The sequence below is a fragment of the Capricornis sumatraensis genome, chromosome X (assembly GCF_032405125.1).
Source record: "Capricornis sumatraensis isolate serow.1 chromosome X, serow.2, whole genome shotgun sequence".
NCBI classification, from domain to species: Eukaryota; Metazoa; Chordata; class Mammalia; order Artiodactyla; family Bovidae; genus Capricornis; species Capricornis sumatraensis.
Window position 1 is genome coordinate 122,263,295 of NC_091092.1, and position 20,765 is coordinate 122,284,059.

Sequence of the window (20,765 nt, forward strand, 5' to 3'; positions counted from 1 at the left end):
GGCTTAAATTACATGCATTTATCATCACGGTTTCTGTCGTTTGGAAGTTGAGGCATGGCTTAGCTAGGTCCTTTGCTCAGGGTGTCAGCCAGACTGTATTTTCATGTGGCAGCATGGCCGAGGAAGAATCCACTTGCAAGTTCAAGTTATTAGCATCAGCAGAATTTATTCATTTCTTTGACCGAGGGTCTTAGCTTCTTAATGCCTGTCAGTTGATGCCACTCATGATTTCTAGAAGTTGCCTGCAGTTCCTTGTAATGAGGGCTTACCCAATATGGCTATTTACTTCATCAGGCCAGCATGGAGAGTGTCTAGAGCAGTCTGCTAGCAAAACAGAGTCATTTTTTTATTGTGAAAAAAACCACAAAGCAAAATTTACTGCCTTAGCCATTTTTGTGTGTATGATGCAGTAATGTTAACTACTGATGCATAATATTGTGTAATAGATCTCTAGGACTTCTTTGTCTTGCAAAACTGAAACTCTGTACCTATTGAACAGCTCCCTTTCCCCTTCCTCTGTGCTTTGTGCTGTGCTTAGTCTCTCAGTTGTGTCCGATTCTTTGCAACCCCGTGGACTGTAGCCCACCTGGCTCCTCTGTCCATGGGATTCTCCAGGCAAGAATACTGGAGTGGGTTGCCATGCCCTCCTCCAGGAGATCTTCCCAGCTCAGGTCTCCTGCACTGTAGGTAGATTCTTTACTGTCTGAGCTCCCAGGGAAGCCCCCCTTCCTCTGCCGCTGCTGCTGCTAAATCGCTTCAGTCGTCTCCGACTCTGTGCGACTCCATAGATGGCAGCCCACTAGGCTCCCCCGTCCCTGAGATTCTCCAGGCAAGAATACTGGAGTGGGTTGCCATTTCCTTCTCCAATACATGAAAGTGAAAAGTGAAAGTGAAGTCGCTCAGTCGTGTCCGACCCTCAGCGACCCCATGGACTGCAGCCTACAAGGCTCCTCTGTCCATGGGATTTTCCAGGCAAGAGTACTGGAGTGGGGTGCCATTGCCTTCTCTGCCCCTTCCTCTAGCCTGCTGGTAACCACCATTCTACTTACTGTCTCTGAGTTTGACTACTCTAGGTTCCTCTTATAAGTGGAATCATACTGTATCATTTTGTGACTTGTCTCATTTAATATAATGTCCTCAAGGTTTATCCATGTTGTAGCCTATGACAAAATGTCCTTCTTTTCAAAGACTGAACAATATTCCATTTTATGTATATACCACATTTCTTTATCCATTCATCCATCAGTGGACATTTAGGTTGCGTCCACCTTTTTGCTATTATGAGTAATGGTGTAGTGAACACAGGTGTGCAAATATTTCTTCAAGATACTCTTTTAAATGATTTTGGATATGTGCCCTGAAGTAGGATTGCTGGGTTATATGGTAGTTCTGTGTTTAATTTTTTGATTCCCATCAACAGTACACAAGGATTCCCTTTCCTCCACATCTGTACCAGCATTTGTTATTTTCTGTTTTTTAAAAATTTATAGTGGTCATCCTAACAGGTGTGAGGTGATACTTCATTGTGATTTTGATTTTCGATTCTCCTGTTATTAGTAATGTTGAGTGTCTTTTCATATGCTTATTGGCCACTTGTATATCTTCTTTGGAAAAATGTCTATTCAAGTCCTTTGCCCATTTAAAAATCAGGTTATTTGTTGTTGTTATTGTTGAGCTGTGGGAATTCTTTCTATATTCTGGATGTTAACCTCTCAACAGATATGTGGTTCGCAAATGTTTTCTCCCTTTTAGTAGGTTGCTTTTTTACTCTGTTGTTTTGTTTGATATGCAGAAGTTTATAAACATTTTTTTGGTTGTTTTTAAGTTTGATATAGTCCCATTTGTTATTTTTGCTTTTGTTGCCTGGCAAGAGAGAGGTTTTTGTTTGACTGATTGTTTAATTTTGGCTGCACCAGGTCTTAGTTGTGGCACGTGGGATCTTTAGTTGCAGCAAAGACCCTGATGCTGGGAAGGATTGAGGGCAGGAGAAGAAGGGGACCACAGAGGATGAGATGGTTGGATGGCATCACCGACTCAATGGACATGGGTTTGGGTAGACTCCAGGAGTTGGTGATGGACAGGGAGGCCTGGCGTGCTGCGGTTCATGGGGTCACAAAGAGTCGGGGATCTAGTTCCCTGAGCTGGGATGGAACTCTGCCCCCTGCATTGGGAGCATGGAATCTTAGCTATTGGACCACTAGGGAAGGCCCAAGAGAGTTTTACATAATGTAGCATAATCCTAGGAATGACACCCTATCACCCTTACCATATTCTGTTGGTTAAAAGCAAGAAACAGATCCTGAATGCACTCAACCAGAGGATCACAAGAGGTGTAAACACCAGGAGGCAGATTCCTGAGGGTCACCCTGGAGTTTGTCTGCATTTAAAGGGCAGTAATTGCCTGCTTCTTGTTCAGCATTTACCAAGCATTTATTAAGGTCTGTTTCCTGCCAAACATTTTGCTTGGGAAATGCTGAAACCAATACGGTGTGGTCCATGCCCTCCAGGGACTTACAGTTCAGCATCCCAGGCCCTTACAGTTCTAGTTATGGTTGGAGGGATCCAGCCTTCTGGAGAAAAAGGACAGGAACAGTCAGAACCTGTGTGACCTACCTCCTCCAGGCAGGCCTCCCTCTCTCCCCTTGTGAAATCAAATCCAAAGGGAAGACTACTGCCCAACATTCAGCTCAGGGATCAAGGCTCTAACTCTTCATAAATGACTAGGCGATCTGAAAGTGTGATTAGTCATTCCTAGGCCTCCTAAAGTATCAGCTCAGCTCTTTGAATCTGGGTGTGGCAGTTACTTAGTAAGAAGATCATAGGAAATAATTGCCTGTTAGGGCACAAAGTATAAGACACCCCCTCTTTTCCCTATGCCCCCTGGGTACACGCAATAGATTTTAAAGGTCAGAATCTAGTTTACCAATTTCTGTACCATTCATAAATGGGCAATTAAATGTTAACAGTGAATTCAGGAAAATAGAGGATACTTCAAAGAAGGAAATGCAAGGGAGTGAACTCCAGGCAAGCAGTATGTGTCCTGTGCAGCAAGGAATAGACCCATGTTCTGGCCCTGGTATGAGTGGATGTTGGGCATATTCTGCTGGAGACCACAGAAATTATTACCTGAGAATCATTCAGGAGGTGGAGGATATGGAGATGAGTCATTTCTTTTAGGGGGATAATGGAGGTAGGAGAAGGGTGCAAGAAGATCAAAAGAGGACCTAGACCATAGAATTGGGAAAACTGTGATACATTTTAAGTTCTCTTTAAAAGATTAGTTATAAGAGGGTACTATAGGAGAGGAAGAACCAAGAAAGATATGCAACTAGCATCTCCTAGCATCTACTATGAGCGATATGCCTTGTTTGGCATTTTACAGATATGATTTCATTTAGTCTTAATTACCTTGTATTATTACTATTTTTATATATGTTCCACTTTGTCATCTAAATTCTGATGAATTAAAAAGATATTTGGTGCCAGGACCTATTGTACAGCACATGGAACTCTGCTCAGTTTTATGTGACAACCTGGATGGGAGGGGAGTTTGGGGGAATGTATACATGTACATGTATGGCTGAGTCCCTTTGCTGTTCATCTAAAATTATCACAACATTGTTAACCGGCTATACCCCAGTACAAAATAAAGAGTTTTAAAAAATAATAAAATAATTAAAAAAAAAAACTAAAATAAAAATTTCAGAAACCACCCCTCACCCCAAAATGGGCAAAGGATTTGAATAGACATTTCTCCAAAGGCGGGAAAAAAGATATCTGTTGCTCTTTTATTTTAAGGTGATTTATACATTTCCATTCCAGAGCTTCAGGGAAAACAGGGAATGAAACCAAACAATTTTTTAAAAATAATTTAATTAATTTCTTTATTTTTGGCTGTGCTGGGTTTTTATTGCTGCATGTGGGCTTTGTCTAGTTGCAGTGAGTGGGGGCTACTCTTAGTTGCTGGCGCGGGCTTCTCCTTGCACTGGCTTCTCTTGCTGCAGGGCACAGGCTCTAGGGCATGTGGGCTTCAGTAGGTGTGGTGCACGGGCTTTGTTGCCCCGAGACATGTGGGATCTTCCTGGACCAGGGATCAAACCTGTGTCCCATACATTGGAAGGCAGTCTCTTAATCACTGGACTACAGGGAAGTCCCTAAAATAATTTAAATAAAGCTGGCTTGGATGAATATAATCTGGGAGAATAGGTTTTTTCCCCCCTGAAGCCCTCCAACCTGTGTTGTTGAGATTTCTGTTATCATAGAAGCATAGAATGTTAGCGATTCTCTAGTCCAAATTCCTTACCTAATAGCTAAGAAACTGAAGCCCAGAGAGGGTTAAGTGCTTGTCCAAGGTACTTTCCACACAGCTAGAAAGTGGCAAAGTCAGAAATATAACAGGAGTCTCTTAACCCTTGGTCAAGAGATCTTTTACTACACCACTGTGGAATTATAGTCCTCATAGATTTTCTGGGGAAAATGGAAAATTTAAAAACAAACATTGTCTTAAGGCTGGAGCTCAGGTGAAAAATTGTAAACATTCAACACATTTGATCCACTTCTTACAAATTAAGTTTTACTAGCACATGCCTTGTTTTATTTATTTACTTTTTCCCAAACTTTAAACTTTTTATTTTGTATCGGTGTATAGCCAATAAGCAATGTTGTGGTAGTTTCAGGTGAATGCTGAAGGGACTTAGCCATACATATACATGTATCCATTCTCCCCCAAACTCCCCTCCCATCCAGGCTGGCACATATACAATAGGTCCGTGTTGGGTATCCATTTTGAATATAGCAGTGGGTATAAGATATGACCTTCCCAATCTCCCTTACTATCCCTTCTCCCTGGCAACCATAAGCTCATTTTCTGAGTTTGTGAGTTTCTTTCTGTTTTGTAGGTAAGTTCATTTGCATCATTTCTTTTTAGATTACACATATAAGTGATGTCATACGATATTTCTCCTCTGTCTGACTTCCTTCACTCAGTATGACAAAGTCTAGGTCCATCCATGTTGCTGCAGATGGCACATGCCTTGTTTTAATTACAAGAAGGAATGTACACTCTTGACAGTTCTAGTCTCCCCAGTGTCTTCCTCTTTGTAAACCTTCTTTCTCTGCCTTGTACCCATGTCCCCATCCCAAGAATGGGACTGACAAGTAAGACCCTGCAGTATGGATCAGGAGTCCCTACTGAGACAACTAGAAACAATTAATTAGCTGGGGAGATCCCTGCCATCATAAGAGGCTGTAGAAAGCTTCCTCTAGCCAGGCTCATTCACAGAAGAATTCCAGAGGCCATAGGACCTTCTCTCATAGAAGAATACTCTGTGAACATCTAGTCATTGAATCTGGGGCACCACAATAGCATTCTTCTTTCTGAGATGAGTGCTGTCCCAGTACTTTTGAAAATGGTCCACAGCTCTTCATTTATGTTCTCCTTTCATAGGTAGAATACATGCTCAATCACCTGACAGGAAGAGTGGTTTTTCTCATCCAAGCAAGTGACTTTGAGAATGCCAACCTGTTGGTGTGAAGCCAAAAGGTAGTTGACTCAGTAAGTACTTATTGGAAGGTGGAGCTGAGTGCACTTGTGTGGCAGAAGAAGCCAGGATCTTTGAGGCCCAGCAGATATGGATGCAAATCCCAGCACTGCCAGTTACCAGCTGTATGATTTTGGACAAGATTGTTATATCTCAGTGTGCTTGTATGTCAAATGGAGTTAATAATAATAGTTCCCTCCTCCTAAGGTTGTGAATATTAAATGCTGCTATAAAGCCCTTTGTGAAGTACTTAGAATACTGTGAAAAGAGCAGCTTCCTTGCATGTGTGGTGTGTGTAGGGTAGGGAGGGATCGGAAGAACTGACCTCTAAATGTTTATTCCTTTCTGTCTATTTAGTAAATAAAGACTGTAACAATTTTTGGATGAGGAAGAATGATTGTGAATGGTCCAATGGGGAGAGAGAAAGATTTGTCCCAAGACAATTTTTATCCTGCCTTACACAGGGATTATTCTCTTATTCATTGACCTTCGTCATGAAGCTTCACCTTCCTCATGAATAATAAATGTGCAATGATTCTGTTAATGTTTGCCAACCAGTGAGGTCTCCTCCAATGGAATCATCACAGAGGCTGGGTAATCAGTAATCAGTATTGTAATGCCTATTGTATTCTGCCTGGAGTTTTTTTTAATCTGCCTAGCCAGACATCATGTGGACAAGGTCCAATCCGGAGCACAGCATCCGGGATAAATTATTTACAATCCTGTCTCTAGAAGTGGACCTCTCTCTGACCTAATTAATATTCCAACTGTAAACCACATGCAGAGGTTTTCTAAAAGAGACAAACTTAGTGGAAATAGGAGAAAAGGTTGAAAAGGCATTATGCAGAACATGTTAATTCACACAACTTTTTTTCCTTCTCCTTTTTACAGATATTTTAATGTTATACCAAATAGAAGGAAATTATGCAGTTATAGTGCTAAGAATATGGGCAGGACAGCAGATAGAACATTGTCCCATTCTTTCTTTCAGTACCTAGTCTGTGAATCCATGGTTAAAAACAAAAAGCTGTTAAAGAGCTGTGAATGGCAGTTAAGTATTCTTCATTTATCTTCAGCAATCTATAACAATGAAACACAATTTACACTGGATATAAAATTCTGGGTTGATGGTGTTTTTCTTCCAGTGGTTTAAGGATGTTGTTCCACTGTCTTTTGGTTTGCACGGTTTTTGATGAAAAACTAGAGATTAGTCTTAACTTAAGATTTTATCTGTATCACTAGTTTTGAGAAATTTGATTCTGCAGTGCCATGATGTGGTTTTCTTTGTGTTTATGCTGCTTGGTATTCACTGGGATTCTTGGATATGTTTGTTTGTAGTTTTCAACAAATTTGGAACAGTCTGGAAATTGAGTAAGTCAATAGAGGGGATAAAATAGATTCATACAAAATAATACAAGGGAAGACAGAAAAAGAGGAAAAAAAGGAATAAAGAACAGATGGGACAAACAGAAGTGTAGAACTACTCTTGTTTCTGATATCTTATACCTATCAGGTAACAAATCACCAAAGCAAATACCCAAAGCATCTTTTATTTACCTCCATATCCAGACTCCCACAAATGGAATTCAGAAGCTTTTCTTGAGGATAACATCAGCTACATTCTGATTCATTCAGTATTGAAATCAGTTATGTTTATCATTATGAAAGAGATTATTTTGGTTCAGAAGTGCCAGTGACCTGGCACAACTTAGAAGGATTTGAAGGAAAGAGCATATCAGGCAGAAGAGTGTGGGAAAGGAGACGTGAGGTGCTTAGCGCTGTCACAGTTGGTGGTTGCATGATTTGTGTAGTGGTATTAGAAATCAGTGAAATTAGCATAGCTTCTAAAAGTGAAATTAAAAATCAAGCAGAGATATTCAAACTGTATCCCAGGCCAGTTAATATTTGACTATAAACTGACTGAATGAATTAACATACCTAAAGTGAAAAAGTATATCTTTTAACAAACTTGATCACTTTATCAGTTAGGAATGCTTTTGACTACAGCTAACAGTTAATTAGAGTAACTTAAGTAAGTCATAAAAACTTAAAAAACAATTCAAAAGACTTGAGGTAGCTAGTTCCAGGGCTAGTTCAGCAATTAACCGTGTTATAGAGAACCTAGGCTTTTAAAATCCTTCCGGTCTGCCAATTATCCTCAATTTATCTCATGAACATAAAAGGGCTGCAATAGCTCCAAGCATCATGTCCTCACATCAGCATCCTAAGCAGGGAGGATAGGTCAGGAGCAAAAATCTTTCTCCAACTGAGGCTCTGTTTTATCTAGAAAGCAGCATCTTTCCTAGAATACTCTAGAAGCCTTCCTTTAATATCTTATTGGACAGTTGTTTTGCCCAAAGTTTTTAATTTGTTAACAAAAGAAACCACTTAATCTCAATATTCAATTATTAAAAGAAAAGAAACAATAGAGAGAAATAACAGCATATATATCAAGAAATTGGGCCAACAACCTACATCCAAACTTGAACAGTGCTGAGAAATTCCTTATTAACAGCAATCTGGAGTCCCCGTTGGGAAAGGGTTCTGGGTGGTACATATACCCCATGAGTGAGACTTCAAATTGCAGTTTCGGAGGCTCTCATTTATAATCCCAGGCCACAAACTGATATTATCATCAGTTTGTATGCAGACATGCAGCTCTGATTTTGCTTTAACTTATACAATGTTGTTTGTTTCACCTTGTGAGTTACAGGATTTCATTAGACCCTTGGGGGCTGGCCAAGCTCTCAGGGGCTTAAGAGATTCCAAGACCCACTCCTATCTTATCTAACTTGCTGGTAACAATTGGTGTGCTTACAGGCAGGCATATAGTCCATACAAGGTCAGAAGTTGGTCAGAGTCTGGCTCCTCTGCTTCTGAAGCCTGAACAAGACTGCTGCTGCTGCTAAGTCACTTCAGTCATGTCCAACTCTGTGTGACCCCATAGACGGCAGCCCACCAGGCTCCCCCATCCCTGGGATTCTCCAGGCAAGAGCACTGGAGTGGGGTGCCATTTCCTTCTCCAATGCATGAAAGTGAAAAGTGAAAGTGAAGTCGCTTCAATCGTGTCCGACTCTGTGCGACCCCATAGATGGCAGCCCACCAGGGTCCTCCGTCCATGGGATTTTCCAGGCAAGAGTACTGGAGTGGGGTGCCATTTCCTTCTCCAATGCATGAAAGTTAAAAGTGAAAGTGAAGTCGCTCAGTCGTGTCCGACTCTTAGCGACCCCATGGACTGCAGCCTTCCAGGCCCCTCCGTCCATGGGATTTTCCAGGCAAGAGTACTGGAGTGGGGTGCCATTGCCTTCATTTAATTTCCCTAATGACAATACTGAATAATGGCTAACCATGGCTACAAAGGAGGCTGGGACAGTGAGTATTTGGCAAAGGAAACAGATGATATGTTTGGGCAAGATGAATGGTGATCTGTTCTTTGAGGATGGGCACATTGCTGCTGAGAACAGAATTGTAATGTTCCTAGCAAGAAATTAGAATGAAATGGCTGTAATGTAGGTAACTAAAGGTGTTTACTGGGATCAGTCCTAGAAGCACAGGTAAAAAATCTCAGACGCCAGAATCGAAATCTCCTACTCTGGCACTCTTAATGTGAGAACTCCAGTAGCTGAATCTTTAGATTGGTTTTTGCATATTGTGGAGATGGATACTTAAGATTCTCCTTATTCATTCATTTATTTAACACATTTTTATTGAATCAGGTGTTGTTATTGTCTCTGGAATTTTAGCATTGGAAAGATCAGACAAAAATGTTTGCCTTCATGGTGCTTACAGTCTAGTGACTGTTTTAGCTTAGTGCAACTGATTCCATAGTCATCAGTAAATTTTCTGTTTATAACTGGGTTTCTCATGTGTCCCAGGCAGTCTTACATCTCATTATAAATTACAAAGTTAATATTGTTATTTCATGGTTATTTCTTGGTTAATATGAGTCCACATAAGGACGTGGATTTACCTTTAGTGAAGTGACAAGTCAGGTTTCTGACTTGCACATCTGAGGGCCAGGACCCAAACTATGGTAAATTCAAGAAGGCATTTCAACCTTCTTGTGAGCCATTGTGGGAGACAGCCAGTTAATACCCCAGCAGTGCATGTTTTCCCCATTTTAATGTTTAGACTTATTCATATGTATGAAAGGGATACAGGAAGGAAATATTAAATTATAAACATTGAAATCTATCAAAAAAAGAAGTCCTCACCTTGAAACTGTGATTCATGCCATAAATTATGAACTAATTGGATTCAAATTCATCTTCAGAGGATTCAAAGTTAAAAAAATTTCCTACTGATGAACATTTAGATTGTGTCCTCCCCGCTTCCACTGCCCTTTCCAGCAATGCTCTTATGAGCATCTTGTATATGTCCTTGAGTATAGGAGCAGTAATTTATAGGGTATTTGCCTAGGACTGGAATGCTGAGTCAAAGGGTAAAATATTTGGGTTCAGCTTTATGAAATAGAGCCAAATTGTTCTCCAAAGTGATTTGGCCAATTTATAGCTTCTCCTAGCAGTGAGTGAGAATTCTTAGCAGTCTCTGTCCTTGCCAACAGTTGGTAATTTCACTTCATGGTTTTTCCTTATATAATGGGTATGAAATGGTATCTTATTGTGGTTTCAATTAGATTAATATGATATTGATCTTTTCATGTGTTTATTGGTCATATTTTTTTCTTCTATTGAATCGCCAATCCCTGACCTTTATCCATTTAAACATTTTATTTATTTTTGGCTGTGCTGGGTCTTCATTGCTGTGTGTGGGCTTTCTCTAGTTGCACTGTGTGGGGGCCACTCTTTGTTGCAGTGCATAAATAGGCTTCTTATTGCAGCAGCTTCTCTTGTTGTGAAGCGCAGGCTCTAGGTGAGTGTGCTTCAGTCATTGTGGCACGTGGGCTCAGTAGTTGTGGTGCATAGGCTTAGTTGCTCTGTGCAATGAGGGATCTTCCCAGACCAGGGGTTGAACCTGTGTCCCCTGCATTAGCAGGCGGATTCTTTACTACTGAGCCACCAGGGAAGCCCCCATTTTTGGTTGGCTTCTTTTTTTCTTATTCATTTGTAGTAACCCTTTTATAGAATTTATTATTCTCTCCACTCTTCTTTTTGGTTACTTTTTCTTGCAGACATGTGCTAGGGTTTTTGTTGTTGTTAATAGTGTCTTTAGTCATATGGGAGTTTTTCAATTTAAAGCAGTCAAATTTAGCAATCCATTTTGAACTAACACTATTATTAGGTGCAAGCAAGTTTGGAATTTTTGTATTCTCATGGTGACTTTTTCCTGTTCACATGTTTGTGCCTTTTTATTTTCATACTGGTTTTTTATTTCAGTACATTTTAATGAAATAAATACAGCTAATACAGGAGGAGAAGGGGATGACAGAAGATGAGATGGTTGGATGGCATCACTGACTCAATAGGCATGAGTTTGAGCAAACTCTGGGAGATGGTGAAGGACAGGGAAGCCTGGTGTGCTGCAGTCCACGGGGTCGCAAAGAGTTGAACATGACTGAGCAACTGAACAATAGCAATACAGCTTTGTTTTCATATGTATTTACCTGATATGTTCTTTCTCCCAATCTTGACTGTTTGTAGACATTTATTTGTCTCTTTATCTTTGGCTGCGCTGGGTCTTCCCTGCTGCTTGAGCCCTCTCTAACTGTGGAGAGCAGGAGCTGCTCTCCAGCTGCAGCATGTGGGCCCCTTGCGGTGGTGGCTTCTCTTGTTGCAGAGCATGGGCTCTAGGCATGTGGGCTTCAGCAGTTGTGTTCCCAGGCTTCAGAGCACAGGCTCAATAGTTGCGACTCATGGACTTAGTTTCTCTGTGGCGTGTGGGATCTTCCCAGACCAGGGATTGAACTTGTATCTCCTGCATTGGCAGGCAGACTCTTTACCACTGAGCCACCAAGGAAGCCTCCAATCTTGACTTTTGACCTTATTGTATCATACCAAGAACAGGCCAGTAGGAATGGTCCATGTCAGTTATAGAAAATAAGGACCTTGCACCCTCAGAACTGGGCTTCCCTGGTGGCTCAGTGGTAAAGAATCCGCCTGTAATGCAGGAGATGCAGGTTTGATCCCTGAGTCGGGAAGATCCCCTGGAGAAGGAAATGGCAGCCCACTCCAGTATTCTTGCCTGGAGAATCCCATGGACAGAGGAGCCTGGAGGGCTGAAGTCCATGGGGTTGAAAAAGAGTTGGACATGACTTAGCTACTAAATAGCAGCAACAAAGGCCCAGCTTGCATCTGGTTTTGAATTTCATGCTTGTTTTTGTCCCCTTATCACTTGCTGCTTCCATGGTGGATAGGACCAAGTGATAGATGAGGTTGATATGTATGTAAGGATCTAGCCAATAAATGAGACAGACTCAGATCCACCTGAAAGGATCAAATTAAATAGTAATAAGTTCTGAATCTATTTTTGCCAAAACATAGTGGAAAGAAGTGGAAATAAAGTTCCCTTATTTACTGGCCTGAGATAGAAAAAGAGTTCTAGATTAGGAAAGTTAACATTCAGATATAGAATTCCGAAAGGACAAATTTCAAAAAGTTTTGTTTGCAGTATGTTGGGCAGCCATTTGATGATAACACATCAAGTTAGAACCATGTGTCCTTACTTTATAATTTATGAACGTAAAAATTAAATGTAGAATACATTTGTCCACATGGGGAAACAAACCAGAAAGAGAGAGATAATTGGCTGAAGGCTTAGAACATGCTGAATATGAACATGAGAGGGGAAACTTGAGGAATATGATTTGAGGCCTTATGGTCATCTAGTTTTCTAGATGCCTTCTCATTTCCTGGTTTGGTTCCTCTGTGAAGGATCCCCCAATTCTAGCAGCGATTGCTATTATATGTGACTGAGGTCATGAGTCTACTTACCCAGATCTACTCATACCATCAGTTTTTCAGGGCAAGTCTGGGGTATAAAACTGTGCCCTCTGGTGGAGAAGGACACTACGCACTGTGCACCTAAACCCTGATTTTCCTTATCTGTAGAATGGGAATAATGGGAATACCGATCTCCTGTGATTGTTGTGAGGGCTTCTCTGGTAGCTCATTGGTAAAGAATCTGCCTGCCAATGCAGGAGACAGAAGAGACATGGGTATGATCCCTGGGTCGGGAGGATCCCCTGGAGAAGGAAATGGCAACCCACTCCAGTATTCTTGCCTGGGAAATCCCATGGACAGAGGAGCTTGAAGGGCTACAGTCCATGGGGGTCACAAAGAGTTGGACACGACTTAGCAACTAATCAGCAACAACATGGTTTTTGTGAGGATTAAATAAGATAATTGACCAATTCATTCTCAATAAATAACACTATCCTTCTTGATATTCCCTCTTCATTCAACAAATATTTTTTATACATTTTCAACATGTTAGGCACTGAGATAAGTACTCAACACATGGTAGTACTCAACACTGCTGTTTTGTCATTTCATCAATCTATTTTATTATATAATTACAGGGTATCAGGCACTGTGCCAAATTTAGGAGCCAGTAAATAAGACTCAGCCATGCCTGACTCTTTGCTACCCTGTGGAGTATAGCTCACCAGGCTCCTCTGTCCATGGGATTTTCCAGGCAAGAATACTGGAGTGGGCTGCCATTTCCTTCTCCAGGGTATCTTCCCAACCCAGGGATCGAACCCAGGTCTCCCACATTGCAGGCAGGTGCTTTAACCTCTGAGCCACCAGGGAAGCCCGACAAATAAGACTTAACCTTCAAGACTCTAGATAAGCTTTTCTGGTTCTACTAATGGGAATACATTTCTCTTTTGTGAGTTCTTTGGAATTCTTCAGTGATATCTTCTCTTCAGTAAAAGAGATCACTGTCAGATGTCTTCCTACAATGTGCCAGGTTCTGGCTGACTATAGGACAGAAGAAGGGTATGAAGGTTGTGCAGACTTTTGCCCCACATAGGCTCATGACAGGACTTTTGCTCCTCCTTTCCTTTCCTTTTCATCTCCTTTCCCTTTCCCAGAACCTAGTTTACTAGGGGAAATGTTCTGCAAAGTACCAGGGGGAAAACACTAGTGTAACAAGAGAAAAGAATATAGACATGAAGCAACCCAGACCCAATGTCCACTCCAGCCTCTCCACAAGAGACCAGAAGGAAGTGCTGGACTTGCCTTTTTTCCAGCCTGTGGGCAAAACCCAGCCCTTCATTCGTCTTCCATTTCATAGCCTTCAGCAAGATGTTCCTCATCTAGTTCCTGGATGAGATAGGCCAGGGATCAGAAAAGGATTAAATTTCCTTGGGCTTGAATCCTACAAGAAGGTAGAAAAGGAGAGAAAACAAAGAGTCCATTAACCATGGTTATGAAAAGTCAGACCTTTCCCATTGCCAACCTTCATGTCCTTTCAGGCATTGTAATGCTACAAAGAGTTGCTGTCTCTTTCCCTACTAAATGCCTACTTCTGTTAATCAGGCTTTCCTAGGTGGTGCCAGACCCTAGGAATAGGTTGGGAGAGGGAGGAAAAAACAGTCCTTTATGGCAATAATAAAAAAGTTATTTTTAACTTAAAAGTGTCTCAAAGTGGGGAATTCCCTGGTGGTCCAATGGCTAGGATCCTCGCTCTCATTGAAAAGGGCCCAATTCAGTCCCTGATTGGGGAACTAAAATCCTAGAAGGCTGTTGGCCTCAAAAAAAAATGTCTCAAACGGTTTAGGTTAATGCATGGATAATAAGTTGGTTAAATTAAATCTAGGATGCTGGGGAGGCTAACTTTTGAGGCTGACATTTACATTGTTGGCTTCCCTGATAGCTCAGTTGGTAAAGAATCTGCCTGCAATGCAGGAGACCCTGGTTCGATTCCTGTGTTGGGAAGATCATCTGGAGAAGGGAAAGGCTACCCACTCCAGCATTCTTGGACTTCCCTTGTGGCTCAGCTGGTAAAGAATACACCTGCAATGCGGGAGACCTGGGTTTGATCCCTGGGTTGGGAAGATCCCCTGGAGAAGGGAAAGGCTACCCACTCCAGTGTTCTGGCCTAGAGAATTCCATGGACTGTTTAGTCTATGGGGTTGCAAAGAGTTGGATATGACTGAGTCACTTTCACTTTCACTTTCCCAGGTGGCCCTGGTGGGAAGGAACCCACCTGCCAGTACAGGAGACAGAAGAGACATGGGTTTGATCCCTGGGTTGGGAAGATCCCCTAGAGTATAACATGGCAACCCATTCCAGTATCCTTGCCTGGAGAATCCCATGTACAGAGGAGCCTGGTGGGCTACAGTCCATGGGGTCGCACAGAGTTGTACACGACTAAAGTGACTTAGCATGTGTGTGCATGGCTATAATAAATCATCTTTTTTTTTTTTCTACTGCAGTGGACCAAATCTTTAATTGGGTAAATTGTGAATATGGTCTATATTGTGGGCCCTTTCATTTTTATGTTATGCTCTTGTGGAAGGTTCTTTAAGCCCAGTGCAGCTGGTTTTTGAAAGCAGTATTAGGACCAAACCAGCCTTTAAAAGGTGGGAGCATTGCTTACCATTCCTCTCCTCCTATTACTGCTCAAGAGCTGGTTTCCATCATCCAATCAGTTAAATCTTGACTAGATGTTGAGAGTTAACTATCTGCCCAGGTTTGAAATTTTAAAGATGACTCCTGCCTTCTAGAAGCTTACAGTATCATTGGAGTACCACGATGGACACTTTACATAATTAAAGAAATAATACAGAGAAAAGTATAATAAGTTGTCAGATACAGACTTAGTGAAATAGAAATGTAGAGAAAGTAAATGATTACAGAGTCAGGAAATCCTCTTAGAAGAAGTAGAACTCCAGCTGGGCTCTGTGAATACAGGGAAGGAGGAAGGTACTCAGAAAAGGGAATACAGCATGAGCAGAGCAGAGAAAGAAACCAGAAAGTTCAGTTTCAGTTTCCTCATCTGTGAGATGAGTCAGGAAGCCAGATATGAGCCCCTCTGCAGCACGGACTGTTGTCTTCAGTCCTGTGGCTCTATCATCAAGCAGGATTTCTCTCATAGAGTAGGCACTTGATAGATGCATCTTGACTTGAGCAAACGTGACATATGGAGGAGATGGCTTGTAAATTTGTCCACCCAGGGACAAAGTTTATGTTAGCAAGCCATAAATCTCCCTCAGCAATCTGGGGCTCAGCTGAGAACCATCCTGACTGAGACAGGCACATTACTTCTCCCTGGGTGTGGGACTAAGTCCTCTGAGAATGTAGCAAAAGGGTTATCTTGCTTGTGCAACTCACTTCCACTGGGGACACAGAGCCCTGGTTGCCTCCAACATAAGTTTTAACTAGGTCGATCGTGATAGTGACACTACTAGGTCACTCAGGGAACTTGCTTGTTGGGAAATGAGCAGGTGGGCTGTGGGTACATTGATAACATTGATACCTGGCCACCCTCCATGGGTACCTTTAATTAAAATGACATATTTTAATTAGCCAGGTATGTGCAATAATGTGAGACAGAAAAACAACAAACATTCCCATTTAACTCCTTGGAAAACATTCTTAACCTCTTTATAAAGTTTACTTATGAAACTGGAAAATTCAATTTGGATAGTTTAGTCTCTTTTTGCCTAAGGGAAGAACTCTCAAATGTCACCTCTTCCTGTGATTCTACGGGCCACTAGTCTATGTCCTCACCAAGACTCCTCCAACTCTCCCTCCCAGCAGAATGCATTATTTATATTGCTTCCTCTGAGATCTTATGGCACAGTATTCATTGGAGCAGTTGTCACAGTGCATTTGATAACGTTTCTACTTTTTCTCTTTGGGTGGTGGATTCCTGGAGGTCAGGAACTCTCTCTGTTTGATTGTTGTAGCCTTAGCACCCAGCAAAGCACCTGGCATATAGTAGGTGCTTAATAAATGGATTAAATTAATATATTGGCTCTATTGATTACTTTTAAGGAACTTAAGATAGAATTTGCTTCCTTGGTGGTTCAGCAGTAAAGAACCCACCTGCAATGCAGGAAATGCGGGTTCGATTCCTGGGTCAGGAAGATCCCCTGGAGGAGGGCATGGAGACCATTCTAGTATTCTTGCCTGGAGAATCCTATGGATGGAGGCGCCTGGTGGGCTACAGTCCATGGGGTTGCAAAGAGTTGGACATGATTGAAGTGACTTATTAGCAGCAGCAGCAAGATAGAATTCATCAGAAAAATTCCTCCTGTTCATTATCTTTGCTTTTTCTGACTGAGACTATAAGAGCCTCTTGGCCAACTAAAAACCATCCACAGAATTGGATTGTAGGGGATTCTGAAATGAATTCTCTCCTAGAACCTCCAGGAAGGAAAACAACCCTGCCAAAACCTTGTCCACTGAGTCCTGTGTCAGATATCTGACATCCAGAACTGTAAGATAATCAATTCGTGTTATTTTAACTCACATAGTTTGTGGTAATTTGTTACAGCAGCAACAGGGAACAAATATAGTAGGTGAGGAAAATACTGTCTACATCACATTGCCCAGGAACAATTCACTCTTTCTGTACCAGGAGTATTTTGCATATTCCTCCATTAGAGTTAATGTCATATTATATTGATTTGTTTCCTGTTTTCTCTCTTTTAGCCTGTTTGCATTTCCTTGTGCAGGACTGTGCTTTTTTCATCTCTGTATTCTTAGTCCCTTAAATGTCACTGACTTTCTATATGTGTCTCTGGTGACGAAGGAGGAAGAGGGGAGGCACGTGGGGAGGAGACGTGATCATGGTGGCGTCAGCACGAGGGAGGGGAAGCTCAGGAACTGGTGAAGACTGGATCTGGCTGACGTTAGTTCTCTGTGGTGTGGGCTGGCGGTGCTGGAATGCAGAGTATCTGCAGGTTCACTGCAGGCAGGAGGAGGCAGCGCCAAAAGCAGCTTGGTTTCTGTGGGTTTCTTGGTCCAGGAATGATTGATGAGCATGTCTCATCAACAGTGAACTCCTCTCTGATTCCCTGTCACCCACGCCCTCACTCAGAGTGTTTCTCAACCCTTGTAGTCCCAGACTGGAAGCCACAGACTTCAGTTAGAATTGGAGCAGCTCCAGTCACTGAAGTATTCAATTTGGGCTTCCTGTGAGTGACACTGTTTCTCTAGTTTCCCAACACTAGACTGCAGTACCTTCAGGGGCCCTGAATGTGCCCTTTATGAGCAAACCCATATTCTGGCAGACTTGGTCCAAGACTTTTATTTCAGTCCATTAACGCAGATTGCTCTTAGTACGTGTGTGTGTGCATGTGCACGTGCATGTGGTTAAAATTATATACAAGATGGAGGCGGGATTTGAGAATTCCCTGAGCAGACAAACCATTTAACCAGTAAGCTCAACTTGCTGCTGCTGCTGCTAAGTCGCTTCAGTCGTGTCCGACTCTGTGCAACCCCAGATTTGGCAGCCCACCAGGCTCCCCCATCCCGGGGATTCTCCAGGCAAGAACACTGGATTGGGTTGCCATTTCCTTCTCCAGTGCATGAAAGTGAAAAGTGAAAGTGAAGTCGCTCAGTCGTGTCCGACTCCTAGTGACCCCATGGACTGCAGCCTACCAGGCTCCTCCGCCTGTGAGATTTTCCAGGCAAGAGTACTGGAGTGGGTTGCCATTAAATCTAGCTTATTTTATGAAAGTAAGTGAAACTTAACCTAGGTCATTTCTTATAAATGCCTGTGACAATCATAAAAGAAACTTGAGTTATCGTCTTTAACCAATCCCCTGCCACCTTGACCTGCCCACCTTGTAATAACCAGTCATTGTAAGCGTTAATAACTTTCTCATTTTCACTTTATAAGCCCTGCTGTAATTTAATGCCCCCAAGCTTCATATCCATCTTTGAATTTAGAAGTCTCCAGTCCCAAACTGTTTTTATTTTATTTAAAAAAATGATTTATTTTTGGCTGTGCTGGGTCTTTGTTGCTGTGCAGGCTTTTCTCTAGTTGCGGGAAGCGGGGGCTACTCTCTAGTTGTGATGCGTGGGCTTCTCATTCTCTATTGTTGCAGAGCACGGGCTCTAAGGCACACAAGCTTCAGTATTTGCAGCACGTGGGCTCTAGAGCGCAGGCTCAATAGTTGTCGAGCATCGGCTTAGTTGCTCCACAGCATGTGGAATCTGTCTGGATCAGGGGTTGAACCTGTGTCCCCTATATTGGCAGGTGGATTTTTTTTTTTTTACAACTGAGCCACCAGGGAAGCCCCCAAACTGTTTTTATGTGCACAACAAACTCTTATTAAATACTATTTGTTGATTTGGTGGTTTTAATTATGTTATGTGTGTACATGTATGCTCAGTCATGTCTGACTCTTTGTGATCCCATGGACTGTAGCCCTCCAGGCTCCTCTCTCCATAGAATTTTCCAGGCAAGAATACTGGAGTGGGTAGCCATTTTCTCCTCCAGGGGATCTTTCTGACCCAGGGATCAAACCCACACCTCCTGCATTGGCAGGTGGATTCTTTACCACTGAGCCACCAGAGAATCTTAATTGTGTTATTTCTGGATTTTTGACAGTTTTCTGGCATCAGAAGTGGGATCCAAATAAGACCTTCAACAACTCTGAAGCCAGCGAGCAACTGCGTGCTGGTACCCACAGGACCCAAGGAGCTCAGTGCTTTCTCACCGACCTTGTAGTCAGCCTGAGTGCTGCTCTCTTTGCGTGTTGAACTCTACAACTTTATCATGCATACCTGTATTCTGTTTGTTCTAGCTTCTTGGTAAGTCACCCTTCTGTCTGTAAGGGGAGAACCTGTGATTCCCTGGAATTTAGGCAGCAGTAGAACTACTGAGCTCCTCATGGATTGTTTCAGGGAATCTAAAGGCAGAGATAGATTCCACTTGGTCTAAATCTCATTCTCCTCCCCGCTTAAAGACTCCCGCTTCTTGTATGTATAACCACTATGGGCCAAAATCTTGTGCATTTCTGGCAAAATGAGTGAACTTTACAAAGAATGATTTGGAATTATCATGGCCACTTTGGGGAAATTTAACTTAGATAACATAGTCTACTTTAAGAGGTGCCCTTGAAAAGAGGATTACAAACTTCTCAGAGTCAATGGAAAATACTCTTTGATCGGTAAAAGTTTCTAAGAGACCAACTGACTCCAAAAATAGCTTTTCTTAAAGAATTTTTATAATGCACATGCACGCACGTGCGTACACACACACACACACACACACACACACACACACAGTCTATAGTTAAAAAAAATTTTTGGCTATCTGAACAGGTAACCTTAACCTTAACTTAGTCTGTTGGCCAGAAACAGTTTGGATTCAGATTCTTTTGCATTTTGTATTATCATACTTGAGACATAGTTAAAATTTAAAAATGAAAACTATAATATCTCTGTATCTGTACCTGTATCTGTATGTGTATAATATCTCTGTACCTACTTGTTTAGGTATATCCATATATGTACGTGTATTATGTATTTATGATTTTTTTTGGCTGTACCATGTGACTAATGGGATCTTAGTTCCCTGACCAGGGATTGAACCTGGGCCCTCAGCAGTGAAAGTGCCAAGTTCTAATCACTGAACCACCAGGGAATTCCCATGTATATATGATATTTTTAAAAGAATTCTATTTAGTTGGCTTAAAGAGAAATAAGTGCTTATATAAATTAAGTATTCCTAAAACTTTTCTGAAATAGTAACTCTAACCCAATTGTTTTCAAGTCCACATGATCAGAAAAATCCTTGATGAAAAAAAGCTAGTTTAAGTTTGTTGGTTTAATAAAAACAAGCATTTTTTGGAATTGTCATTATTAAATGTAACGCAAGCATATAATTTTTTCTACCTTTAGAAAAAAACTTATCAGATAAGCTCATGCTATCTTTATGTTACAAAATAACTTTAGATGATGGCTAGCTGTTTGATGTCTAATCTAAGCATAATTGTTAAAAACAAGTAATTTAAATAAATGTAAATAAGATAAAAGTTTATACTAGGTTAAATAATTAATATTTATATCTAGTTCATTTCCAAATAAGATAGTATACTGAGACATTGATCACTGAACATAAATTTAAATTTATTTACTTTTCTTAATTTTTACAGAGATAAATGATATTTGAGTCTATTAATAAATATGTCTTTTGTCACATTAAAACCACATTAAAATTTTACTATGAAAAACATATTTCTAAAAATAGAAATTTACATAATTATGTTTTTATAAATTTGCTATTTTACTATGAGATGCTAAATATGTGATAAATAGCTTACTACTGCCTGCTTCCTAATTTTTCCCAGGAAGTTAAAGA

The 20,765-nt window shown here is 41.3% G+C and overlaps 1 non-coding gene across 1 annotated transcript; it reads right to left on the reverse strand.

The window, feature by feature from the left end:
- Positions 1-19,975: 19,975 nt before the first annotated feature.
- On the reverse strand, positions 19,976-20,048 carry TRNAE-UUC (transfer RNA glutamic acid (anticodon UUC)). Its single transcript has one exon. It is a non-coding gene; the product is annotated as a tRNA-Glu (tRNA).
- Positions 20,049-20,765: the final 717 nt, after the last annotated feature.